Source organism: Culex quinquefasciatus, chromosome 1 (assembly GCF_015732765.1).
Source record: "Culex quinquefasciatus strain JHB chromosome 1, VPISU_Cqui_1.0_pri_paternal, whole genome shotgun sequence".
In the NCBI taxonomy this organism is placed as follows: Eukaryota; Metazoa; Arthropoda; class Insecta; order Diptera; family Culicidae; genus Culex; species Culex quinquefasciatus.
The window spans coordinates 130,940,711-130,966,045 of NC_051861.1; the positions used below are offsets into that span (position 1 = coordinate 130,940,711).

The 25,335-nt window shown below is 36.8% G+C and overlaps 2 protein-coding genes across 8 annotated transcripts in view; both read right to left on the bottom strand.

Moving 5' to 3' along the window:
- LOC119769274 overlaps positions 1 to 13,952 on the bottom strand; it is a 35,184-nt gene extending 21,232 nt beyond the window's left edge. The window contains exon 1 of one of the 4 annotated variants that reach the window (XM_038261234.1): positions 12,900 to 13,952. The gene's annotated coding sequence lies outside the window, so the exon portion shown is untranslated. Of the gene's footprint in view, positions 1 to 5,558; positions 5,583 to 5,813; positions 6,686 to 12,899 lie in introns of those variants that run through there. The other 3 variants (XM_038261240.1, XM_038261247.1, XM_038261252.1) reach the window with 3 other exon arrangements.
- The window catches only part of LOC6041679 (potassium voltage-gated channel protein Shaker), a 229,733-nt gene that overhangs the window by 69,948 nt on the left and 134,450 nt on the right, over positions 1 to 25,335 (bottom strand). The gene's annotated exons all lie outside the window — the stretch shown is intronic.

The window sequence follows — 25,335 nt, forward strand, 5'->3', positions numbered from 1 at the left end:
CCCACCGGAACAAACCCTTGAATGCCCGTGAAAAAGTCATTTTTGTTACACTCTATTTTATAATTTAAAGAAAATGTATTCCAATTTTATTTTCAACATGTTTGTTGAGTCAAAAACATTTTTTTCCTTTCATAATACATTTTTAAGAATAAGTAATTTGATGGAAAAAACATCTGTAAATAAAACTTGAGTTTTGTAAGAAACTGAAACATTCGATACCTGTTTTTTTTCATTACATAATTACTTTAGAAAAATCACCCTAATATTTTTATGCCTGCATTTAATTTATATTAAAATTGATGTTTTTAACGTGAAACATGAAACTGATATTGTTGTATTCACAAAGTCGAAAGTTTTTTCCCTGTTTGAATTTTTGTGAGAGGTTTTTTCCCTGTTTGAATTTTTGTGAGAGGTTTTTATGAACCTTTTTCTAAAAAAGATGAAATTATGAATATTCTTTGCAATTTCTAATATTAATAATAAAATTAAAAAATGTTTTGCAAAATAATTTTTGGAAAAAAATTTGCAACTACACTTCTTTCACCCATATTTTATTTGCCTTTTTGTATTTTCATCATCAGAAATTTGTATACAAAATGTCCGGCCCACCATCGCTTCTCAATTTTTTTTTTATATTTTCCCGTCTAGTAGAGTGTTTAGCACGCCAATTTTAGCAACACTTTCGAGCTCTTAAAAAAATCGTTCCAAAACAATAATGTTGGGATTTTCGTTCGAAATTATAGCCAAGCCAAGATTGCAATTTAAACTTAGATATCTTGAAAAATCGTAAGCCAAATTTTATGTCTGATTGCATTTGAAATAAAAAATAAAAATCTCGCGTTTAAGGAAAAGCACCCCTCCATTTTCAGCGTATATGGTGCTGGATCTCCTCATTCAAATGCAATCTTGTCAATATAATTTGGCTTACGTTTTTTGGGATTTTTGAGTTTAAAAAAAATGGTTGTACCCGATAAACCCAAAATATGTTTTATTAAACAAAATGTAACTTTACCCTAAATTGCTGAATTGTTTAAAAAACGATTTTCAAACCTTGTAAGAGGTCTGGGTGTTAAATAAGAGCAGACAGAAGCCTCAAAAAGGAGGGGTCATTTACACGTGGTTTGCAGCAAGAAATCCGATGGATAATTCACATGCAAAATCATGTAAATCACCTTCATTAGAAGGTCATTTAATATTATACACAGTATAATTAATATTAAAATATATATGTAATTAACATTACATCAAGGAATGTCAACGGATTTTGTGCCAGAAAAATTGTGTTAAATTACCTCAAAATTATGTAAATTTACATTATCTTATGTGTGATTTTATTACTTATTCCACGTAAATTGATGTAAAATAACATTTAAAAAAGGTAAAATTAAACCAACACATTTTTCATGAGTTCACATTTTTCAACAAACAAAAAATTGTACAAACCACATAAAAAAGACTGCACCTTATTCAGCACAACAACACCAAAAAAATCAATAGGTTGAAAATGGGATGGTCACCTCTTTTTGAGGAATGTGATTAAGGAAAATTTTACATGCATTGTGTAATATTAAGTGACTATTCTCACACGGGTGATGTGCATACATTTGCATGCGATTAAACCATCGGATTTTTTGCTGTGTAGATTGCGAAATAGGGACAATTTTTAGTAAAATCCAATTTGTACTAAATTTTGAGATCTGGACTATTGTGCAATGCCTTTTAACGACCAAAATTTTAAAAAATATCTTCGTGGGATATCACACATCTTTTTGGGATGTCCACAAAATTGTTAAAAATGAAGGTGATCCTAGTTTGTGGATTTCGATATGTTGAGGACAGAACCAGTGTGCGGAGTGCCCCCACCTTCCGCACGTCGCTGGCTCACAAGTGGCTGCCAGTCTGCCACTTTGTGACGCAACACAGCGCGTCGATGTTTTTGTGTAGCTGTCTAATGTTTGTTGTGCGATCGTCCATTCTACTTCCGACCAGAGTCAAGAATAAACGTATTTTATTATTGTAAAGTTTTATTTTATTTGCGTATCGTGCGCTGATTCCGTGGCCCTGCCGTAGGTTCCCACGCGACATCACGTCCCGCGCACCGGATACGACAGTGGCGACGAGAATCTGTCGAATTCGTCGGAGTTGTCGCGGTTTACGAAGGTGGGCGCCACCTAACCTGCAATTCCGGCACCCACGTGCAATCAAAGGAGGAGCCCCCCAGCGGCATGAGCGATCCGCTTGCCCGGCTCCCCTACCTGGGGCAACTTTACCCACGTCAGGAGCAGTTCCAGCAAACATCCCTCCGCCAAGGCCCACTCTCTCATCAGCAGCTGCTGCCGAATCCTGACCTGATGATCCAGATGCTGACGATGTTCGAGCAGTTGGTCGGCACGGTGCAGCAGACTGCCCAGCAGCAAATGGAGTTCATGGAGCGGATCTCAACGGACGCAGCCCAGCCGCCTCCAAACCCGGCGCAGAACGTCGACACGTTCCCCGGGAACACGAAGGCTTTCCAGACGGACTCGGTCAGCAGCCACGCGGTGGTGATCAACGAGCACTCGGTGCAGCAATGGCGGAGATGCGCGTCGGTCGATTTCGGTGGGACGCCGATCCGACTTCCACTAGACGCCGCATCCGGCGGCCCAATGTTATCATCACCCTCTGTTCGCGTAAACACGGCTTCTGGAACGGAATTGTCACTCGACGACGAGTTCCGATGTGACACCTCCATCGCCGGAAGCACCCGCAACGAGCCGACCATCGTTACCGAGCTCCACGTATCCAGCTTTTCCGACCCGTCGCCGGTGTTCGAGTCAGTCCTCCACAAGGTGTTCAACGAGGAACTCGGCAAAGAGGTGAACTTGGAGCTGAAAGAAAACCACCGACCGACCGTCTGCCCGAAAAGCTCGGTGGCCTACGCTGTGGTTGAGAACGTCGACCACGGACCGGACAAGCAGCAGCTTAATATCATCACTCCGATCGTCTACTCGGAGTTGGCCGCCCCGATCGTCGGGATGCGGAAGGCCATCGGATCCAAACCCGTCCTCAATGCTGCTCTACAGCCGCGCCTGTATCCGCTGCTGGTCGAAAATGTACCCGGTGCATACCAGCAGAGCATCGCCACCATGTTGGCCCGAAAGACCGGAGCGTCCCCTCAACTCGAAGACGCCGTCGTCAGCGGCTCAACCCAGGAGGAACACGACCGCAACCTGGAAGTCGTTCTGCAGCACAGGACGCGTCCCGACCACGCGCCGCTGCTACACATCGTCGGTTCCAAGGCAGACAGGAAACGCATCGCACTGTACCTGCTCCTCTACGACTTGGCCTCCCGGTACGTCTCCACCGACCAGTTTGGGCACGCCAACGTGCAACGATTGATTAACCAGCACGTACGACCAGAGGAGGACTTCGCTATCGCCAGACTTCGCCTAGAGGACATCAGCACCCAGCCCGACCCACTACTCCGCAAGATTCGCCGGTACGTATTCGAGGGTTGGCCAACAACGAAAGCCGCTGATCCGAAGATCCAGCGTTACCAGACCCGTGCCGACTTCGACGACGGAGAAGCATGCCAGCTGTGCGCCTCCGTAGCACGGTCCCCACCGCACTCACTTCCTGTGCCATGGCCGAAACCTGCTGGCCCGTGGCAGCGCAGCTGCATGGATTTTGCGGAACCACTCAACGACGACTACGTAGTCCGCGCGCATCGCATCTCTGTCCTCGCAACCATCGCCATCCTCCGCCAGATGTTTCCTCAACTCGGTAAGCCTAACCTAATCGTGAACGACAACCGAACGCAGTTCACGAGTGTCAAATTTTCTTCAAACGGTGTTAACCACACCGCGACTGCCCCGTACCAGCCGCACGGACGAGCAAAACGAGTCGTGGACATTCTCGAGCGTGCCGTCAAGAAAATTTCGGAGGGGAGAGGCACTATCGCAGGAACTTTGAACATCTTTCTGTCGACGTACCGTTGCGCACCTGCAGTACTCGACCCCGAACCGCACCAGAAGGAATTCCATCGTCGAAGCATCGCCATGCGAGATGGCAACCAACGCGTCACCCGCTCGCACATCAACCAACCGCGAAGTCGCTTCAAGGCCGGACCTGCTGCTTCACCATCGGCCAAACCGGAAGCGCTCCCGTTGAATGTCCTGCTTGGTGAGTGGAAGCTTGCGTCGGTTCCCGAGCTGCCACTATTGAGCCCGATGCAGTTGACGCCGCTTCCGCCCTCTTCTCTACCTGCGATTCCAGCTGAACCAAAGACGCGCGCAACCTGCACCCGATCTGGATCGCTGCTTCTACAAGAACCCGATGCAACACCATCTCCATTCCCTGCGTCGTCGTCTTCAACGAGTTTGTCGCAGCTGGCACTCTTCTCCGGCGCACCGACTGCGCTTGCAAGAGCCGACCAGCTGTTTTAAGAGGGGAGATGTTGAGGACAGAACCAGTGTGCGGAGTGCCCCCACCTTCCGCACGTCGCTGGCTCACAAGTGGCTGCCAGTCTGCCACTTTGTGACGCAACACAGCGCGTCGATGTTTTTGTGTAGCTGTCTAATGTTTGTTGTGCGATCGTCCATTCTACTTCCGACCAGAGTCAAGAATAAACGTATTTTATTATTGTAAAGTTTTATTTTATTTGCGTATCGTGCGCTGATTCCGTGGCCCTGCCGTAGGTTCCCACGCGACATCACGTCCCGCGCACCGGATACGACACGATACAACCAGAATCAAAATATATTGAAGTATAATGCGTCTCCATAAAAAGTTTAATACAAATCTGGAGTTTTTTTTTGAAAAGGTTCAATAAACCAAATTTTCAGTTTTTGCTTTTTGGGTGTTTTTTAATAACCCTGACTCAAGGCGGTTTCAAGAACACCCAAAAAGTAAAAACTGGAAATATGGTTTATTGGAACTTAAAAAAAAAACTCCAGAAATCATGGATAAACTTGGATCTGATAATCTTATTAGATCTTGATTTATTTTCTAAAGGTTGTGTTATTTTCAAAATCATTTATCCTTATTTCTTCAACGTTCAGAATTCCCTCAGCGACCAACGTCCAACGTTCCAAGAAAAACCTCAAAACAGCTGAGCCATCTCGCCATCGCCGGAAACCAACAAAACCCGTTTGGCACCGATCCGTCTGCCGCCGTTCCACCACCACCACTGTACAACTAGTGTTCAGTCAGTCAGTGATAATCGGAAAATTCCCTCCCCCCCCCTGACCCCCCCGTTTCCGTTTTTCCTCTTTCCCCTTCAGAAGAATACTAGTGTATTTTCCACTGCGGCACTTTCGGGTCGCTTTTCGTCTTCCAAAAAGGAACACAAGTGACAGGACACACTTTGAGACCACCACAAATACAACCGCGCACACACACACGCACACACATTAGAGATTTTGGAGAGCTCGCATGTTTTTCTGTGTGGTGGCGACGGCGGCGGTGGGGCAAAAATTGCAACATATGCGCAAAAGATCAGATTTTCTTCTTTTGACCCTGACATGTTTCCTGGTTTCCACACACAGAGGCTAGGCCAGCCAGCCAGCAGCAGGTACTACCTGGAATGGGTCACACACACACACACACACACACCGACAGTGGCAGACAAGGGAGCGAACGGACACACAGACACGCAGTTTGAGTTTTGGTCGAAATTTCGACGAAATGGCTCGAAATTATGCGTGATTTTTCGGAGGGCGAAATTCACATTTCAAAAGGGCCTAACAAACTGCCCGAAGGGGTGGGGGGTCACGGGGGTCCGACGGCCCCCACAGAAAGGGGTGTGCAACTTTTTCTTCTTCGTCCCCACTCACACAAAAGTTTTCCTTTCTTTTTTTTTTTGCTTGCGCTACCCTCCCTTAATCTCACGTTTTCCAGGCAGCACCACTTTGAGCACTTTGAAACACTTTTCGCCACAATTTCAGCCCGTTTTTTCTTCCCTTTTCAAAAACCACTCGCCCCGAAAACTTGTTCAAGTCCAAGGAATCGACCCCGACCGCGCCGGACCGACCGTCGACCGTTTTTCGGGGGCACTTTGCACACACTTTGGGGCTGGAAAATCCAGTTCCAGCAGCAGCAGCAGCAGCGTTTTTCGCGATCGCTTTTCCGAATCAACACACTCACAAACACAAACTCTCGCTCGCTCTCGCTAAACTCACGTTAGCGTGTATTGGTGTGTTGTTGTTTGAGAGAGGAGAGCGAGAGCGAAATTCACGCAGCTTTGAACACTAAAGCAGAGAGAAGGGGGACAATCGGGGCAAGACAAAGTCTTGCGTGTGCGAAAATGTGTTTTGCAAATTTCTCGCTCTCTCGAAATTCTCGAAAGAAAGAGAGAAGAGAAAATTGTTCGCGAAAAAATAGAGCCAAGATGTCCCAACACTTGACACAAACACGCTCAAAAACGCACACATTCACACACACGAGAAAAAGAAAAATAGAGAAAGACGAGACGCACTTTCGACCGAATGTGAATGCGCTGTGCTTTGCACAATTGTGAAGGGGCCAAACCAATTGAAGAAAGGAAAGGAAAGAAAAAAAAAACGAGATGGTATTTGGAGATAGTTGGCGCTTTCGTTTGGCGAGTGAGTGTGTAAGTGTGTGTGTTTCTCGAGTGAATATCGAACGAATATTGGAACGAACGGTGGAACGGGTTGATTTACATTAAAAAGGCATTTTTTCTATGTTTATGGAAGGAAGACAATTCGCGACGTTATACAACACCGGAGGTGCTGCTGCTGCTGCTGACATAACGCATTGTTTTTTTTTTGCTGAGAATGCAATTTTTGTAATCTCAAAGACTGGCTGTGTTACCCAACTATAGGTTATGATATTGGAGAAAAGTTTTGAAAATATATATGTAATGTTTGAAACAAACTTTGGCTAAGCTTTAAATCGTTTCCAAAATTTCGAATTCGTAGATATTTTTAGTGCTTCCTAATGAACAAAGAACGCCTTTATATCACTAGTTTGGCCATATAAATATCGATAAAATTTTCGAGTATTTTTTTTACTTTTCATTTGTTCAATAGGACCATAAACCGCAACTTTTGGGCCACAGAAAAGCAGCTTTTTTCACTGGAATATTTAAAAAATATGATTTTCAAGATATCAAAAATTTACTTTAAACATGTTCAGAAGCCTTTTTTCTAAATAAATCTTTCAACCAAAATGATTGCTGATATTATTGTTTACAGCGATAAACAAGGCGATAAAGCTTATTTTTCTGAGTACAATGGATTTTTAAATCAATTCTGAAAAATTAACCTCGCGGTCCTTCTTAACAGAATAGATCCTACTTGACAGCTCGTTCCAAGGGGACCATAGTTGATCCATCGAAAAAATGTTGTCTTGTCATTATTTTTTTTGCATTAAAATGAAAAAAAGTGATCAGAAATTGTTTTTGATCGTGTTTTTACCGCTGTACATAAAAATTCACATAGGGCTTTAGTACCTAATCCTAGCGAAGCTGATCCAACAAACAGAAAGGATTTTCACTAAATAACACACTAAATACGATCTCGCCTTCAACTTTTTTAAGGTTTCTTGACTTCAACCCCAGGTCCTCAAAAGCCACACATTTTTCATTCTTGCAACAAAATTAAAATAAACAATTTTAAATGATCGATCACAATACTCTCTACTTTTGGCAAACAGTAAATTGGTTCCACTTTGACAGTTCAAAATTGAGGCCGTTTTGCGAACCACTATTCAGCACCCAGATCATAACTATTTAAGGTATTGTTTTGATATTGCAAAATTGCATGATTTGTCAATGATCGGATACTTTCATCCCACATATTCGGAACACTTTTGTGATAATTTATCAGTAACATGGAAAATTCAGCTTTTCTGTCGACCCTACTATTTTTAGGACCTTTATTTGGACATTCTCTTGTTATTTCACTAGTAAAAGTAGCACATTTTTTTTTTTTAAAGAAAAACCTCTTTTCAAGACTATTTTATCCAAACCAGCAAAACACTGCCTCCAAATTGCCAGTTCCATAATTGTGAGATGTTATTGTGCCTCCCACAATTGTGGAACACCTGAATTTAACTGATATTTTTACAAAAAAAAAAGTTATCAGACCATTCATAAAACATAACTAAGCTTGAGTTTCGTTGGTTTCAGTGCGTGAAGTCATTATTTTGTAAAAATTATGTACTCATGAAGAGGACCAAAATTTGTTTACATCCGTAAGAAAAAAGTGTTCCGAATTTGTAAATTTCAAGGGTCAAAATTTTTCTTTGAAAATTTGATATAAAACGTAAAACTTCAGTTGTTTGATACAGCATTAGAAAGATTGCAAGAAAAACTTCCAAATGAAGGTTAAAGCGAATCATTAAGTTCAATTATCGACTTTCTATGATTTTTTGAACATTGGCCGATCTGTAAACGGTTCCGAATATAAGGGATGGCTGTACCTCATTTTGTTTTTTTTTTACATTACAGTATTTTATCAAATTCTTCTGAAACTATGGGCAAACTTTGGTATTGTTGAGGTCTTCCACATACAAGATTTTGGTATGATTTCATGGTATTTTGCCATCTATAGTCCCTGTTATTTGCAAAAGTAATACCAAAATATATTATATATTTTTTTTTTTTTAGATATTTTCATGACGTTTGTAGTACAAATTTTAGCGATACTCTTATATGTTTTGGAAGTGTTTTGTATCTGGTATTTTTATCAAGACTATTTCATTTTCTTTTTTAATTCCAGCTAGTACATACTAAACATAACAAATTTGGGGAAACCTATGGAACGATTATAAGATACCAAGCGTCTCCATTGAATGCCTCTTTCTTAGTATGATTCTATGGAGGCGCATGGCTTCTTGGAATGAAATCATAGCTCATACCCGATTTTTTTTTATATTTTGTACTATGCGGAAAAGAAAACGAAATTCAAGTAAACGTGATGAGAAGACAAAAAAGCGCATAGGAATCAAGTAGAGATAAAATCGAAGTGATAGTTTTTTTTATTGAGTTTTTGAATGTTTTTGTATCGGCCCCTAAGGCGTCATCCATAAAGTACGTACTCTCTTAGGGGGAGGGGGTTACCGTAAGTGTGACAAGGTGTGACGAAGGGGGGAGGGGGGTTTGCGAGACTGTGACGTCACGCTAGGTTTTTTTTTACGATTGCATAATATTAATTCGAAATGTACACAATTAAATTAAATACTTGTTTCTAAAATTGTTTGCTTATTATTATTTAGAAGTATCACATTATAATTTATAATTATAATTTATTATATAGTAACTTTTTTTAAATTCAGCTAGAACTTCAATATTTTGTGAATTCTTGCTCAATAAAAATAAATGCTTTGAAAGCAGAGTGTTCATAAGAAAACTGCTATAAATTATTTGAACTTATTAGATACAAAGCTGTGAAAAACAGTTTTCAAGATTTTTTGATACTTGAATGTTATACCAGGTCTTCTTATTTTTAAAAGATACAAAACTGTTTTTTTATATCGCAATAAAAAAAATCAAATTATTCGCTCTACAGCATTGCCTTGGCGTTCTCGATTGCGAGATTCCTACTCGAAACTTTATATCGCAATGTTTATTCTAAAAAAAAAGAAAAATTAGACAACTTTTTTTTTCATATTAAAATTGGAAAAATACCAAAATTATGAGAGTTTAAAGAAATTAAAATCCCATCGAAAACAAGGGGGAGGGGGGTCTAGCAAAATGTGACGTACATTTTGAGGGGGGGGTTCAACCCTGTGTGACAAAGTGTGACATAGGGGGGAGGGGGGGTAATTTTGGCCAATTTTTGCGTGACATACTTTATGGATGACGCCTAACAATTAGGAACAAAAAATTGTCTACTAGTAATAAAAAAACATTGAACAAATATCGATTAAAATTTAATTCATAAACCACGTGGACACTTCAAGTTTTTTTTTGTATGGATGTTTAGTTTTGAGTAAATTTAATTTTAGTAATACATATAATTTATGGCCGTTGCAAATGTTTTTTTTTGTAATTTTATGTCTCCCCTCCTTCCCCCTCCTTCAAAATAGGTCCAAAAAATTAGGGATTTTTTTTTATTTTTGAGAGACTATAATATTTTAAAGGAAATGAAAATCTCATAAACTGAATACAGTTAATTAAATTTTAAAACAATTGTCTGCATTGATAATCATATTTTGCATGTTTAGGTTTTTAAAATATTTTGTTTTTTTTTTATTATAAAATTCCAATGTATAGTACACTTTTTGGTTTGCAAAAATATAAATATCATCAATACATAGATATTTTGGAAACTAATCATTGCAAAACAACTGAACAGGTGTAAAATGCATTTTAAAACACTTTTTTTTGTTTACATGTTAAAACCATGGCTCGTAATTTCAATTTCAATACTTTTATTTTTGGCCTTCTTCCCCCTCTTCAACTTTGACCAGAGTTGAGGGACGTAAACTGAAAAAAAAATGCAAAAAAAAAATGCAGCGGCCTTAGTACCTAAAATTTAAATTTCAAAAAAAATAAATCTGATAATTTTAGATAACTTTGAAGGGATTCTTCCCTCATTTGAAAACAACCAGGCCATTGGATTAAAAAATTTATATAATAAATAAATAACATATTTGAAGTTCTAAGTCTCTTATAAAAGTGGAGTGTGTACCCAAACCACCTTTGACCGTGCAAATCGTTTAACCCTTTGAATCGGGCTTTGATCTAAAAATTCGATAAATATCAATTTTTCAATAAAAAAATAGCTCTTAAAATTTACAAAAATGTTGGGGTCAGAAGTTTGACTTGTTTAATGTAACTTTGCAAATGTTTTGAAAAATGTCATGTTTTCTGAGGTCAACTCTGGCAGTGTTTTTCACTAATATTTACTATATTTTTCATGTGAAAATATAAATGCAGTAATTGTTGTAAAATTCCAGACTATACCTCTACCCATAACTATACAATGTAAAACGAAAATGGTTTCTTTCTATAGTAGAAAATGTGAAAAAGCAATATAAGAAAAAGTAACTGTAAAAAAATCTAAAAGGTTGAAATGTAACAATAGGATATGATAGAATAAAATAATAGTATATTGTTATAAAAGTATGCTGTTTTTCTCAACCAAACCCTTCTAAGTTTTTCAAATGTTTTCTTTACGAAAAAATCACCAAATTCATATATACTTAACAATTCTTGAATGGAGTTATTTTCAGGTTCAGATAAAGTAATAAAATCTAACATGCTTTAAATTCAAAGAAACAAACTAGGAAACATTGAAGAAAAACTAAAGCAGATATGAAAAACGAATATATTTAAAAATAAATAAAACGGGTTGATAAAAAGTTAAAATAAAATAAATATAAAAGCAAAATCAGCAACAAAGCGACAAAAAACCTAAGAAAAAGCAAAAGCAAAAATGCTTGCAATTCCAACCAAACAATGTGAATGGATTGAATTGCCTTTTATTGTTGACATTTCTTGTAATGATGACAACGGCTGGGGAAAAAAATCTTTCTTAAACAAACTGTTTAAGTCTTTTTAGCTTTGACAGCTAACGGAAAGAGGATCCATTGCCAAATCAGCAGAGAGAATTCCCTGGTTAATTTTTGCTGATGTTTGCTGAACAATTCGCTAATCCAGCGAAATTTTCAGCTAAATCCAATCAGTTTTGTTGATTTGTTATCACAAATTACTTTCAAAAATATTTGACAGCCGAAAATCCAGCGAAATGTATTGCTGTTTTAGTGTATTTCTGGGCTACTCTGACAGACATTTTTAATATAAGAAGCAGCTGCAGAAATGACAGTTGTCATTCTGATATCAAAGTTAATTGACGGGACTTAGTGTAAGGGGAACTTTGCTTGCGGGTCTACCCGATCCTGCTAGACGAAATTGCTGTTTATTTGTTTCTTGTTGATTTCAAAGCTAAGAATTCGTACTAAAATTTGACGAAAAATTACAAATCAATCACCATTCCCAAGTGCCCTTCCGTCTGGTCCCAATATCCCTCAAAATATTCGAAAAACCCTCCTACACACAAAATCTCCACCTCACATTATGCATCATCATAATTCCGGATTTTCCCCTTGCGTTCCCCTCATGCCACCACTTGTTCTCCACGAACTCAAGTGCAATTTTCCAACAATTTCCGCGACGACCACTTGAAGCCGCACCGCCACCACATAAGCGCGCATCGCAGCAGCCTTTGGAAGTCGAGCAGGCAGGCAACAGCAGCAGCAGCAACGGAAGCAATACCATAATGTGACAGTTTCGTGTGTGTGTGTTTGTGTGCGGTGTGTGTGTTTGCGCGACACTATATGATAATGAGGGGGGGAAGCTTTTCAGGGTGGGTTTTTTGAAGGGAGGGGGGGGGGGGGTCCTTCCAAACTGTCACTTTTGGAGGCTGGATGCTGCAGGAGTGCGTTTTATTCTCTCTCTAGCGCGCGCGAGAGAGAGAGCTTCGCTCTCTCCGATTTTGAGAAGGACACTTCAAGTTGCACATTTCAGCGCCTACTTGTGTTAAGGGGAAAGGGTGGTGTGAGGGGGTTCGTGTCCTTTGTGGCAAACATAATCGAACTAGAAGCGGAACGTCACTTTTTTTACATAACGCGACCAAAAAAAAAAGAAAACGTGTGCTCATTTACTGCACATATTGTGCAGCAGCCGGGCTTCGGGATTTTCCAAGTGACGACGACGAGGGGTCGCCGGAGAGAGAGAATTTGGGAGCGTGACGGGGGGTCGGAAAATTTTTAATCACACATCACACACACACACGGGCACGCGGTCATACAAAAACAGGGGCGCAAACGGGCAATTGAAGAGATGAAGAAGGATGCGAGCGCGCTGGAAAAATATCTTCCGAGGGGTCGAACAAAAGTTTTGAAAAGTTGAAAAATGAAAAAAAAAAGTTTTTAAAAAGAGTGGGTCTAGTTACACTGTGCTTCAGTTGGATTTTCCGTTTCACGGCCTGCTGCGTCCGCAGACAGTGACTGAGACAGTGGCCGGAGTTGGAGACAGAGAGATAGAGAGAGAGCGCGAATTTCCAGAAGGTGTCACGACCGGGGGTCCACCGATGTTGATCCGCTGATCAGGATGCTGCTGCCGCGGCTTCGTCTTCTCCGATTTTCCTCGTCATCCACTGAGAAGACAAATCGTACACATACACACAGACACTTGCCGTCGTCGTCGCCGATGATGATGACGGTCGTGACGATGATGATTGCTGAAAGTCTCAACTTTGCAGGGCGATTTTTTCGCAAAATTTCGTCCGACACTGGGATCTCGTTGCTCCCTTTTTTCCGAAACGTCACGCACGCACTTGAAATTTTCCTCCTTAGCCCAAATTTGGCGAGTCACTTCTTCAAATTTCCCTTCTCCTAATCAAGGTAGGCTGATTTGCTTCGATTTGCTCCAAGGGTCATCCGCGAGGCACAGACTCCTTCGATGCACCCCTGCCCTGCCTGCTACGCTCTCTTCCGGAAGCTGTCCGGACTCGCGGTCGTCTGGTTCACACCGTGTATTCCCGGGGTTCGTCCCGTAGTTCCGCTCGCACTCACTGGGTCGCACAACTACCGCACCGAACTTCCGAGTTGGCCGATTCGAGCACCGATTTGTGGCGAATTTTCACCGAGACACGAAATTTTTCTTCCCCGTCAATATCCGCGGATCGCTGCCGTGGTGTCGTGGTGGTCGTCTGAGTCCGAGTCCGTTGGAAAAAGAGGCCCAACGTCGTCGTCGTCGTCGCCGTCACAGCGAGAGTCGAATCTCGCTCGCGCGAGAGTATCTTCACGACAGCAGCAGCAGGCCTTGAGACTGTAGTGGTGAACTCTCATCTCACACGCATGCGTTTTGATTTATTATCATTTGTGTGTGATGATTATGCACGCAATTTCCACTCATCACAGTAGGCGATTCGCACTGATTTCGCGAAAAATCACACTTCACCCGCGATCATCGCAGCAATCGCTGCCCTTCACTCGAACTGTCAACCCCGCAAATCACTCACAAGCCAATCTCTTCGACGGCCTGTGCTTGCTGCGTTATCCAGATTCTGCACACGACGCACCACTACACCAGCCTGCTGTGATTATCCGGAAGTTTGCTCACCCCTCGCGAGCATCCCTCTCACCGAAGAAAAAAGAGGATCTTCCTCTCACTTATCAATTGTTCGCTCACTTTTCTTCTTCGCAACAATTTGTAATCACAACTCGATCATCTTCCAACGAAATCCGCAACTTTTCACGCAACAACCGTAAATTTTCGCAACAATTTTCAATCCAAACCAAAACCCCCCGATTTTATCAGCACCGAAGGTGCTCTTATCTGTTTTTTGCTCACGGTGATGATGCTCTCGCTCTCTCTCGCGAGAGCTGCTCCTCGATCACTTGACAGCTTGGCACACCATCGGCAGTATAAACAAGCAGCAAAGCGCATGGCACGGCACGGCAGTGCCGTGAAGGTTTTTCCTGTTTTTCACGCTCTCTCCGTCACATCTCTCGTGCTCTAGTGGGAAAATCCGCTACAACTACCAACACGTTAAGGTGAAGAGATCTCTCTTGCAGCTTCCATTAGGCGCGCGTGTGTTTTGGAAAAAACGAAAAACACACACACTGACAAGAAGAGGAAAAAAACAACATTGCGCTAATGACAGATCTGCTGATCGCTGGTTTGCGATCGGCGTTTGGTTTGAAATGTCAGTTGGCGGGGCGCGCTGATTTGTTTACGTTTTGCGGAAGGGAAAGGGGAAAGGGCGTAGCAGGCTGTGGAATTTTGAGTGCGGGAGGCGAGAATGATTGCGGGGTGAAATAAATGAGCGTTTGCTTGTTTTTTGATGGAAAGTGTTTGCTGTATAACTACAAAGTACATGAAACAGATTTAATTTTGATTGATGTAGAGCTTATAAATGGAATATAAATAAAAAATAATATTCAAAATTAAATCATCATGCGTCTCCATGAAATGAAAGAACCAAGCTTAGGCGTTTAGTGGAGACGCATGGTGTTTATTGATTTTTTTTTCTTTTTTTACTGATTGGTTAACTTTTAAAGTTAGTTTTTTTTCATTTTTTTAAATAATGTCAAATTCATTGGAACAAAAAATGCCGTTGACAAATGTTTTTATGATAACACAATACAAACGTTCAAAGATGAATACAGTCCAAACTCGATTATCCGAAGCCTCGATTATCCGAAGTTTCGATTATACGAAGGTTTGTATAAGACTTCGGGTAATCGAATCACGAACAGTTTTTTTTAATTTTTTTTTTCATTTTCTTACTTTTAACATCGAGTTCTGCGACCCCATTTTAGTCAAATTTAATGGTTGGTTGCGTATTTATTGGAAAATGCAGTTTTTCAATATTCCATCACCGCCATGTTGGCCGCCATCTTGGATTTAAACATTCTAAATCACCTTAGAGAAGTTTAGTGGTCACACTTAAGCTCAACAATCAAAAATAAGACAACATTTTCCAAGTTTCGATTATCCAAAGTGAAATTTTGCTAAGGCCTTCGGGTAATCGAGCCTGGACTGTATTAATATTGCCATACTTACAGAATGCAAAATCAAGTGTCATAAAAAATTAAGGATGATGCTAGGTTTTGTCTCAAGAATGTTCAAATTTTTATTGTGTACGAAAAAACAAACTTATTCATAACAAACAGAAAAAAAATAACTGTAATAAAACTTTGTTTTGGGAAAATAATTTAAATAACTTTTTATAAAACTAAGATGAAGTAAAAAAAATAAGTAGTTAAAATGAAAATAAAAAATATTTTCATAAATTTATTAACTGTAATAATGTATGAAGCATATTGCGATAATTTTTGTTTAAAAATTTTGAAAAGAGGGCATGAAATTTGAAATAAACTCAGGCAACAAAATAACCTTTAAAAATAATGCAATCAAAAAAGTAACAGTAAAATGATACAAAAAACTAATTAAAAAGTCCAACCTAATATTTAATAAAACGAATCGGGTTGTGTCAGTGTATCGACATTTCATTGATCCAGTTGTTTTATTTTTCACTAATACATGAATTGAATGTTATTCATTAACCATTTTGAGAGGTACAAATTTTGTTATTATCGATATGTTACCTCATAAAATTAGCAAAATATCAATGAATTTATAAAAATAAATTTTGGTTCGTTCCGAAAATTTAAAATTTACAAAAAGACTAAAAGTTCTCAATTTTAATACAAATGCAAAAATAAGCGTTTTATAATATATTTTGAATAGTTTACAAACATTTTTACAAGTTTATTATTATTATTTTAAGCATCTGTGCCAAATTTGATCGAATTTGGTAAAATGATTAATCCATGGATAAATCGCTAAAATCTTTTTAAGATCATTGTTCCATTAGGGTGATTAATGCCTCGTTTTTGTTGTTCAAACAATCAATTTTTTGATAATTTTCGCAGCAGCCGTTTTTTTCTATAAAAAAATATAACTTTGTTTTTAACCAGATTTAAACTATTTTTTCTAGAAAACTCAACTAATTTATGTTGCAACCCGGAGTAAGACAAAATAGGTACACGGAAAAAATAATTTCCCGATTTGACTTTTTATCGCTAATAGTTTGCTAATATGTAGTTAAATTTTCAAAACTAAATTAATTTTTATCGATGTTTTATGATTTAAATTGCATTGCATTGCATTTGGGCACCTTTTGGGTAAGGATTTTTCAAATCTGGTTTAGGAGTTATGATTTGTCGAAAAAAACGGTATTTTTTTAAAAGAAAATTTTGTTAAAGTAAACTTTTTTCAAATAACGATTTTTTCAATTTCAACCATTTTCTTTTTTTTACTTTATTTATCGGATTGCTGGAGTTATGATACAGTTCAAAATTTGTAAAAATGATTTTCTCAGTTTCATCTAATTCGCCTTAAATTTCATCTCATGATATCTCTATTGGTTCAATTTTTAATGTTAAAATGTTCAATTTTGTGAAACTTTTTGATCTTTTCTATAAAAAATGAAATCCACTCCAACAATTGAAAATGTAAAAAAAGCGTTTTAAACCCTTTCAAAAAGTTATTCTTGAATATAAAAATTTATTGAAAAGAACATAAAATTTAACAAAAGTTTTATTTTTTAACATTGAAAATCGATGGATAGTTTCCGAGGTATCGCGAGTTAAAAAAAGAGCTGATAAGATGACACTGAGAAGGTTCATGGATTGGCCTAAGCATGTAAACATTTGTTTAAAGGTTTTTTTTGCAAAATATTTCAATGAGCAATTTTCTAAAAAGATTTTAATTTGTAACGAACGTTTTAAAAATACCAAACATTCAACATTTGTTTCCAAACCCTACAATAATCATTTGAAAATGTTTAAACAATCGTCATTAAATTCCTGTATTATTTATTGAAATAATGTCCAATTACAAAACATTGAAATTTCACGGCAATTTCACGGCACTCTAAAAACTGCTCAAAATAAACGTAAAAATGTATTCTTTTAGCACAATTATAAAGTGTGAAAGGGATACATTCAACGTTAACATTTGTTTATAGGATCTAATAAAAACAGTCAAGAATTTATGATTGAGATGTTTTAGTTTTATTGAGATTTTATAAAATTAATTTGCTCAAATACCTCCAAAACGAAGCAAGTCCTGAACCTCTCATTCATCATAACTAGAATCATTAAAATAAGTGCAAACAAGGTTTTTTTTGCATTCCTTAATTTCAACAATAGAAAAATTTCAGTATTTTAAAAAAGTTCAAGCAAAACTTCATTAAAAGCAGTTTTTACATTTATTGATAAATTCAAAAAAAAAAAAAATGCATTGCAAAATGGTTAACTAATACATGTATTATTTAACTAATCAATTTGATTAAAACTCATAAATCATATTCAAAATATTAAAATGCATTTTTTTATCGTTGATTATTAATTAAAATAAATTTTACAAAAAAAAAAAAAATGAAAAAGCTATATTTTGCGTTTTCTGTCAGAGAAGTGCTGATTAATGTTCTTTTAAAATCTTTTTGGAATTTGGTGGAATAAAGAAACTATTTGCATTTTTTTTAATGTTATAATAAACAATATTTTGAAGAAAAAAATAGTTGTAGATCTGGAATGAAAAACTTTTTTATTTGTATACTGCTTTTAAAATGCTTTTTAGAAATCTTGTAAAATGCTTGAATAAAAAAAATAAGCTTAAATGTACTGAGTAGCGATTTATCAATTGAATATGTGAAATTTCGCGGCATTTCACAGTATTTCCCAAATTTCGCGGATTACGCGGCTTCCGTGAAATCGCGAAAAATCACTAGCCCTAGGCATCAGGTTATAGAATAAAATAATAATTATTGAAGTATGATGCTTGAAGGGACTGAAGAATCTATCTAATTCGGAAGAATTAGAAACTCAGAGATCGACAATCTGAGAATTATATTGTAAAAAATGAATAATTATTATTTTGCTCTCTCATATCTTGCAAAAATTTTGAAGATTTAAATAAATCTTTCAAAAATATTCGTTATGGCCTAATGAGCCACAAAGTAAATCCCATATCTTAAAGAAACTTTGAAAATCTTTAACCTTTTTATTTTACACCTTCCAGATTTACTATGATTTTTACTGTGCAATAAAACAACAAATTACCCATTTCAATAATAAACATTAGGCAACTAGATTTAATTTCTTTCTGAAACACTAATTTCTTGTTCCAAGTTAACTGTAACCGTAACCGTTACACATCCCGAGAGCTTCCAACAGCAGATCAGAGAGAGAAATTCAGCAGTGCAAAAACCTAAAAACTGAGAGAGGGCGCCAGAGAATCCTCCAGCCGTCCCAACCTGTCCCAACTTGCTTGCTGCCTTCCCATTTGACAGTGTATTTGTAAACGTCAAAAACCTGCCTGCCACAGCACGCATCGCAACGGGAACAAGAAGAAAACGAAAACGAAAACAACAGGAAATTCCAATAAAGCACTCCACTTCCTGCCAATTTCGATTCCGGAACTCCGGGTTGGAGTCGCGGGTTCAAGCAAGGCAAGGTCGGACGGAAAGGTAGAGGTTCGGGGTTCGATTTTACAGGATGACACCGACCTTTCCTTTTGGAACGCGCTGAGCAAGCTATCGATCCGAAAAGGGCCACAAAAAGGGAAAATAAGAAGCAATAACAACAACAACAGAAAAAGACAGCAGCAGCGACTGACAATCGCCAACGTCATGGCACACTATTGTCGTGTCGTGTTTTTCTTTTTTGCAGAGTGAAACAGAGAGAGAGAGTAAAACGCATGTCTTTGGCCGTGGTGGGACGACCATGCCAATAATGTTGCTGTTCTGCTGTCGCGTGTGACCGAGAATCGGGAGAACAAGAACGAACAAAAATAATAAATAAATGCATGTTAATGATCAGGGAGGCCCCGATGACGATGATGGCGGCGGCGGCGGCGGCAGCGAAGGAAGGAGACAGAGAGTGTGGCAAATAAATCGATTTTCAATGCGACGATGACGATGAGTTGTCGGAAATTCCGCTGGTTTTGGACATTTCCGCAAAGGAAAGAAAGGAGGCGGCGCGCGATTGTCGAGATTTTGGACTTTAAGCTTGCGGAGTTTTTTTTGGAAAGGACATGATAGAGTAATGGTATCCCTCAGTATTTTGGTTAATCAAGAAGTAAAACTTTTTAAAACATCAAATAAATTGATTGACAATATTCGTATTTTCCCCTTTGGCCTTTATACATAAGTTGCAAGTTTTGCTGATATCCGTCAAAAAGTTAGATTTTTAAATTAAAAATATTTAGTAGTTTTGTTTCTTGATTAAATTTTTGAAAGGTCCAATCTGCATAGGAAACCCGTGACTCATATGTTATTTTGAAAAATTAATCTAGATTTGATGTTACAAGTTCCTTGAATAATCTATGGTAATTCCAATGCAAATATATTTTAGGTTTTTGTTGAAAATGTAAAATTCGAGGGACAACCGCATTATAATAACAATATAACACAATATAAGATGAAATATTTACAAAATTTACAATCTGGAGGCAACTTTGTTTATGCACGAGCCCTATCTCTAACTGGAAACATGAGCACCTGAGCAATAAAATAGAGTCGTTTTTGGATGCAGATCAGTAAAATGAAGGAATATATTATGTTTTGATTTATTTTGAGGTTGACCGATGATTTGATTTAGAAAAAAAAATCTAGTTTTTTGTTACCCCCCTTTCTTGTCTTTCCTATCTCTTAATAAAACAAGGGCCAATATAGAAAATATTGCCCAAAAAATTCAGCATTCATAAAAAACAACATTCGGATGTAACTTATTTCGAATACATTGTTAAACATTTATTTTTGGCTTTTTTAATTTTTCTGGCCTTAGACGTAACCTAAGGAAAAATATATATTTTGATGGCTGTAATAATGTATCAATAATCGTGATACTTCTTGCATAATTTTGAAAATAGGAATTTAAATTCAAAATTTGAAATTTTCTTTATATTTTCTCAAAAAACACTGAGACAAAAAAAATTTTTAACCAAAATTATAATTTTCATTACAAAAACTTGTGAAGTCGATTGAAAACCATTCAAAATAGATTGTACAACGCTTTTTTATGCATTTGGGACCGCAGATCGGCAATATTATTGGGAAAAATATATTTTACTCTATTCATAAAAATACTCAAATTTTTATAAATTTTCAATTTCATAAAAGTACTCAAATTTTTATATTTTACAATATGGGTGTCGAACGATGCGAAATTATGCATGCAACTTTAAGTGTGATTACACTTAAAATATCAAAAATTGCAGTATTGGCAAAAAAGGCTGTAAAATTTTGTATGAAATTTCACTTTATAAGTTTTTTTTTACAAAATACTGTATTTGTTAAAAATATTAAATTTTGTATACGAACACCTAAACTCCCAAGCTCGAGAAAAAGGGAGAATTTGTATGGAAATTCCCCCTTTTCCTCGAGCTTGGGAGTTTAAGTGTTAACAAACAATTTAATGATTTAAAAAATATATTTTCACATTTATTTTTCACAAAATATATTTTTTTTAATTTTTCATAACTTACAATTGATGCAAAATTTAGTTTTTTTGTTGTAAAATACTAAAATTTTCACAAAATATCGTCTTTCATAAAAATACTAAAATTTTCGAATTTTCCAACATGGGCATCAAACTATGCGAAATTGTGTTTGTATTTTTACATTATTTGTGGTTTTTTTTTATAAAATACTCAAATTTTAACAAAACACTAAAATTTTCATAATTTGCAGTAACCTTTTCACAAACGATCATATTTCATAAAAATACTCATATTTTCTCAATTTTCAATATGCAAAATTGTGTTTGTATTATTACTATATTTGTGTTTTTTTTTATAAAAAACTCAAATTTTCATAATTTGCAGATGATGCGAAATTTTATATGCTTTCTATCTTTATAAGAGTGTTTTATTTTGTAAAATACTAAAAGTTTTACAAAAAAAAGCATATTTCATAAAAATTATCCAATTTTCATAATTTTGAAACAATGCGAAATTTTATGTGCATTTTTACATCATTTGACTTTTCTTTTTGTAAAATACTCAAATTTTAACAAAATATCAGCCTTTATGGAAATACACAAATTTTGTTATTGATGTGTTTTTTTCTGCAAAATACCGTATTTTTTTGGAAATATTAAAATTCTCATAATTTACAAACGATGCGAAAATGTTTATGCATTTTCAACTTTTACAGTTTTTTTTCTCGAAAATACTCATTTTTTAAAAAATACCGTATTTCAAAGAAAATTTACAAAATTTTCATAATTTTCATTTTCAATCGATTCAAAATTTTGTATGTTTCTTCAATTTATTTGATTTTTTTTGCAAAAAAACTAAAATTTATGCGAATTTTATAAAAATACTCAAATTTTCATAACTTTTAATATGAGTACTAAACTGTGGGAAATTTTTCATGAAGTTTAGCTGTTTTAAAATTTTAGGAATGAGTTCTAAAATTTTCATAAATTATCGCATTTTTTTAAAACAAAAAATATCTAATAAAGAGAACTTGCCTACAAAATTATGCATTATTAGTTTTTCCATACAAGTCTCCATACTATTATTGGTGGCTAAGAAGGGAGAGAAAGGATTTTCTGATCGATTTGGTGCCTTTGGCAAAGTTGTATTTTATTATTAGAACTTTTCATTTAAAAACAGGCACACGGGAAAATCGTGAATGGTGCAAAATCTGGTTTAGGAGATACGAATTTTTGAAATTTCTGGAAAAATCGTATTACCGTAAAAAAATATAGAAATCAGTTTTCAAAGAAAAGTTTAATTTGCAATCAAAAAAACTAAACAACTGCCATTGATTTTTTTTTCAGAATTATCTGATCATTTCAATAAAAATAATTTAAATTTTTTAAATCAAGCTGAACATTTGAAAAGGTCTAAAAATAGATGATGTTCCTTATTTCATATTTTTGACCAAATTAAAAAAAATTGATTTTTTTTAAATGTTAAAAAAAAGTTACTAAATTAGCGTAACAGTAACAATTCAGCAAAATTCCCAAATTTGGATTTCAACGTTCTCTTCCTGGTTCAACGCGGTAGCCATTAGGGAATTAGTGTCAATGTCTAGGCGGTTTTGCTGCATTCGCAATGAGTCGCGCCACTCAATTTGAGCTGATTGATTTTGGACCGGTTTGAATTATTTTTAACTTGTGGAGCAGAGAGGGTAGCTTTAGAGGGTCGGTTCGATCATGGCGACACACTTTGGGGAAGTTGAGAATGGGGGAGTAAATGCGCATTTTGATGCCAAATCTAAATTGCATTTGCAGGATTTCGATTTGTTAGTGATGATGCTTGCTTTGGACAAATTTTGCTTCAAAATACTCATAAAATTATTTTGACTCAAAATGTTTCCACCCACTAACTTTTTCGCTAGGTAAAATTTCAAGCCCCAAAACCCAGCAAAGGTATAATAACGAGAGTATCATCATCCAGGCGAAAATCGAGACCACTTAACGTGAATTGAAAAGAGGGAGGAAAAAAAAGTAGATTCGAAGTACTTTACCCATCAGCGAAAAAATAAAAAGAAAAAAATTCAGCGAGCAGAAATCATCTGCCTGAGCACAGATTCAACAAACTTGAGTCGGCCCGTCCTCCTCCCAAACAACTTCGGGGTCAAATTTCCAACCCTCCCTTTTGAATACGAGAAGAATAAAAAAAAAAAGTTAAAAGTACGACTCAAGTTTGACTGGTGCATGTACTCTACACTCAGAGAAAACACACACAAACACACACACGAGTGCGACTCACTACTCTCGAGCAGCAATGTGATATTGAAAATGTATTTAAGTCGGGGCTCTATTTTTAGCCACTTTTAGTGTATATTTATAATTTTCTTCTATTTATACCTGGGGCTTGCGTTTGCGTTTTTTTTTGTTGCTTTTCTTTTGCACTGCTTGTATGCCTTTCATTACCCTTTATACGTTGTACTTTTGAAGAGGGAGGGGGGGGGGGGGGTGGTCAAGGTGGAAGGTGGAAAAGAGTCAGGGCATCATCTGTGAAGAAGCTGTACTCTCGCGGGGCTTAGTGATGCTGATGAAGCAAAAAAATGGAAGGCAAGTAGTAAGAGTGGATTGAGAGGGGACCTTTTTTTTGCTGAGAGGGTACTCGAAAAACTACACTCTTTTGGACGAATGGACGATTTCATTTTTTTTCGTTGAAAGTGTCAAGTCAAGAACTTAAATGAAGGAAGATTTAAAGGTTTTCAACTTGTTGATCTGTAATTAAAAGGTTTTTTGTTTATGGTAAACATCAAAGACAAAAAATATATTTAGTTTTCAGTGCATAAATTTTGTTAAAAACTAAAAACATCTGGTCAATAAAAAGGATTATCCCCATTAGAAATTGGTATACAAAATATAACCCTTCATAAATCGTGCTGCGATTCTAATTTTGAGATTTTCGATTACGAGATTCCTACTCGAAACTAGGTGTTCGAAGGCTTGATTGTTGAGGCAATTGCAAACCTCTTTTTACACCTTAGCTTCCATCCACCCCGGGATTCGAACTGACGACCTTTGGATTGTTAGTCCAACTGCCTACCAGCGACTCCACCGAGGGAGACGACTCCTACACCTGGACTGAGCTAACGGCCTAACCTTTTTTTTTTAGGTTAGTCCGGGGCCAACATTTACTTCCCGTCCGACGGAAGGCGTGATCAGACAAATCTCGTCTCAAAATTTGCCACCGGGACCTTCTGGGATCGAACCCAGGCCGACTGGGTGAGAGGCAATCACGCTTACCCCTACACCACGGTCCCGGAAAAGAACTGATGACAAATTTAGCCCTTATATTGACAAACCTTCCGGAAAATCAATAGCCTTATTTCTACTATCAAATTTTGTGTTTCAATAGCCATGAATTGTTGCAACAATTCACACATGATTCATACAAACTTGAAATTTCCAGTGTCATATATCCTTCGAGAGATGCTTACCTGTAAAGAGAAAAGAAAGGAAAAAGTTAGTTTCAATTAGTTTTTAATATTTCTTAAGGAATAACCTTGATTGAAAATTGGATTAGATGTAAACAAAATGGAGATTTACTTAAATTATCAGTTACTGCCGAATGCTAAATTGAACCAAATACTTATATATTGGTTCAGTGAATGTAACATTATGTTTCCTTCTGTAAATATGTAAAAAAAAATGTTTTCTAAGTCTCACCCAATCAGCCCACCATTTTCTAATGACGATATCTCAGCAATTAATGGTCCGATTTTCAATGTTGATACATGAAACATTCGTGAAATTTTCCGATCTTTTCGAAAAAAATATTTTGAAAAATATTAAATCAAGACTAACATTTTAAAAGGGCCAAATATTGAATATTACGCCCATTTAAAATGCTAGTCTTGATTTAAAAATTTTCAAAATATTTTTTTCGAAAAAATCGGAAAATTTCACGAATGTTTCATGTATTAACATTGAAAATCGGACCATTAGTTGCTGAGATATCGTCATTAGAAAATGGTGTGTTTTTTTGGTGATACATATTAAGAAAACTTCAATTTTTGTGTTTCTTTTTCTTAAAGCGTCTCTTTCTCAGCAACCCGATGTCCAATCTTCAATGTCTCTTAGACAATTTTATAGCAAATTTTCTGAACTTTTCAAAAAAAATATTTTTAGAAATGGTCACTCATGGTCACTATTTTTAAAAATTGAAAAACTGCAAATATTTCGCTAAAATCAAACTTTCGGTGGCTGTATCTTGAAAACGGAGCACTTTATCAAAAAATCTGTAAAGTACTTTCCGATTGCAAATTTAATTTTGCATTAAAAAATAATGTCAAACTTGTTTTTGCACGAAACTAATTTTTTTTCCAAAAATCATTATTTTTT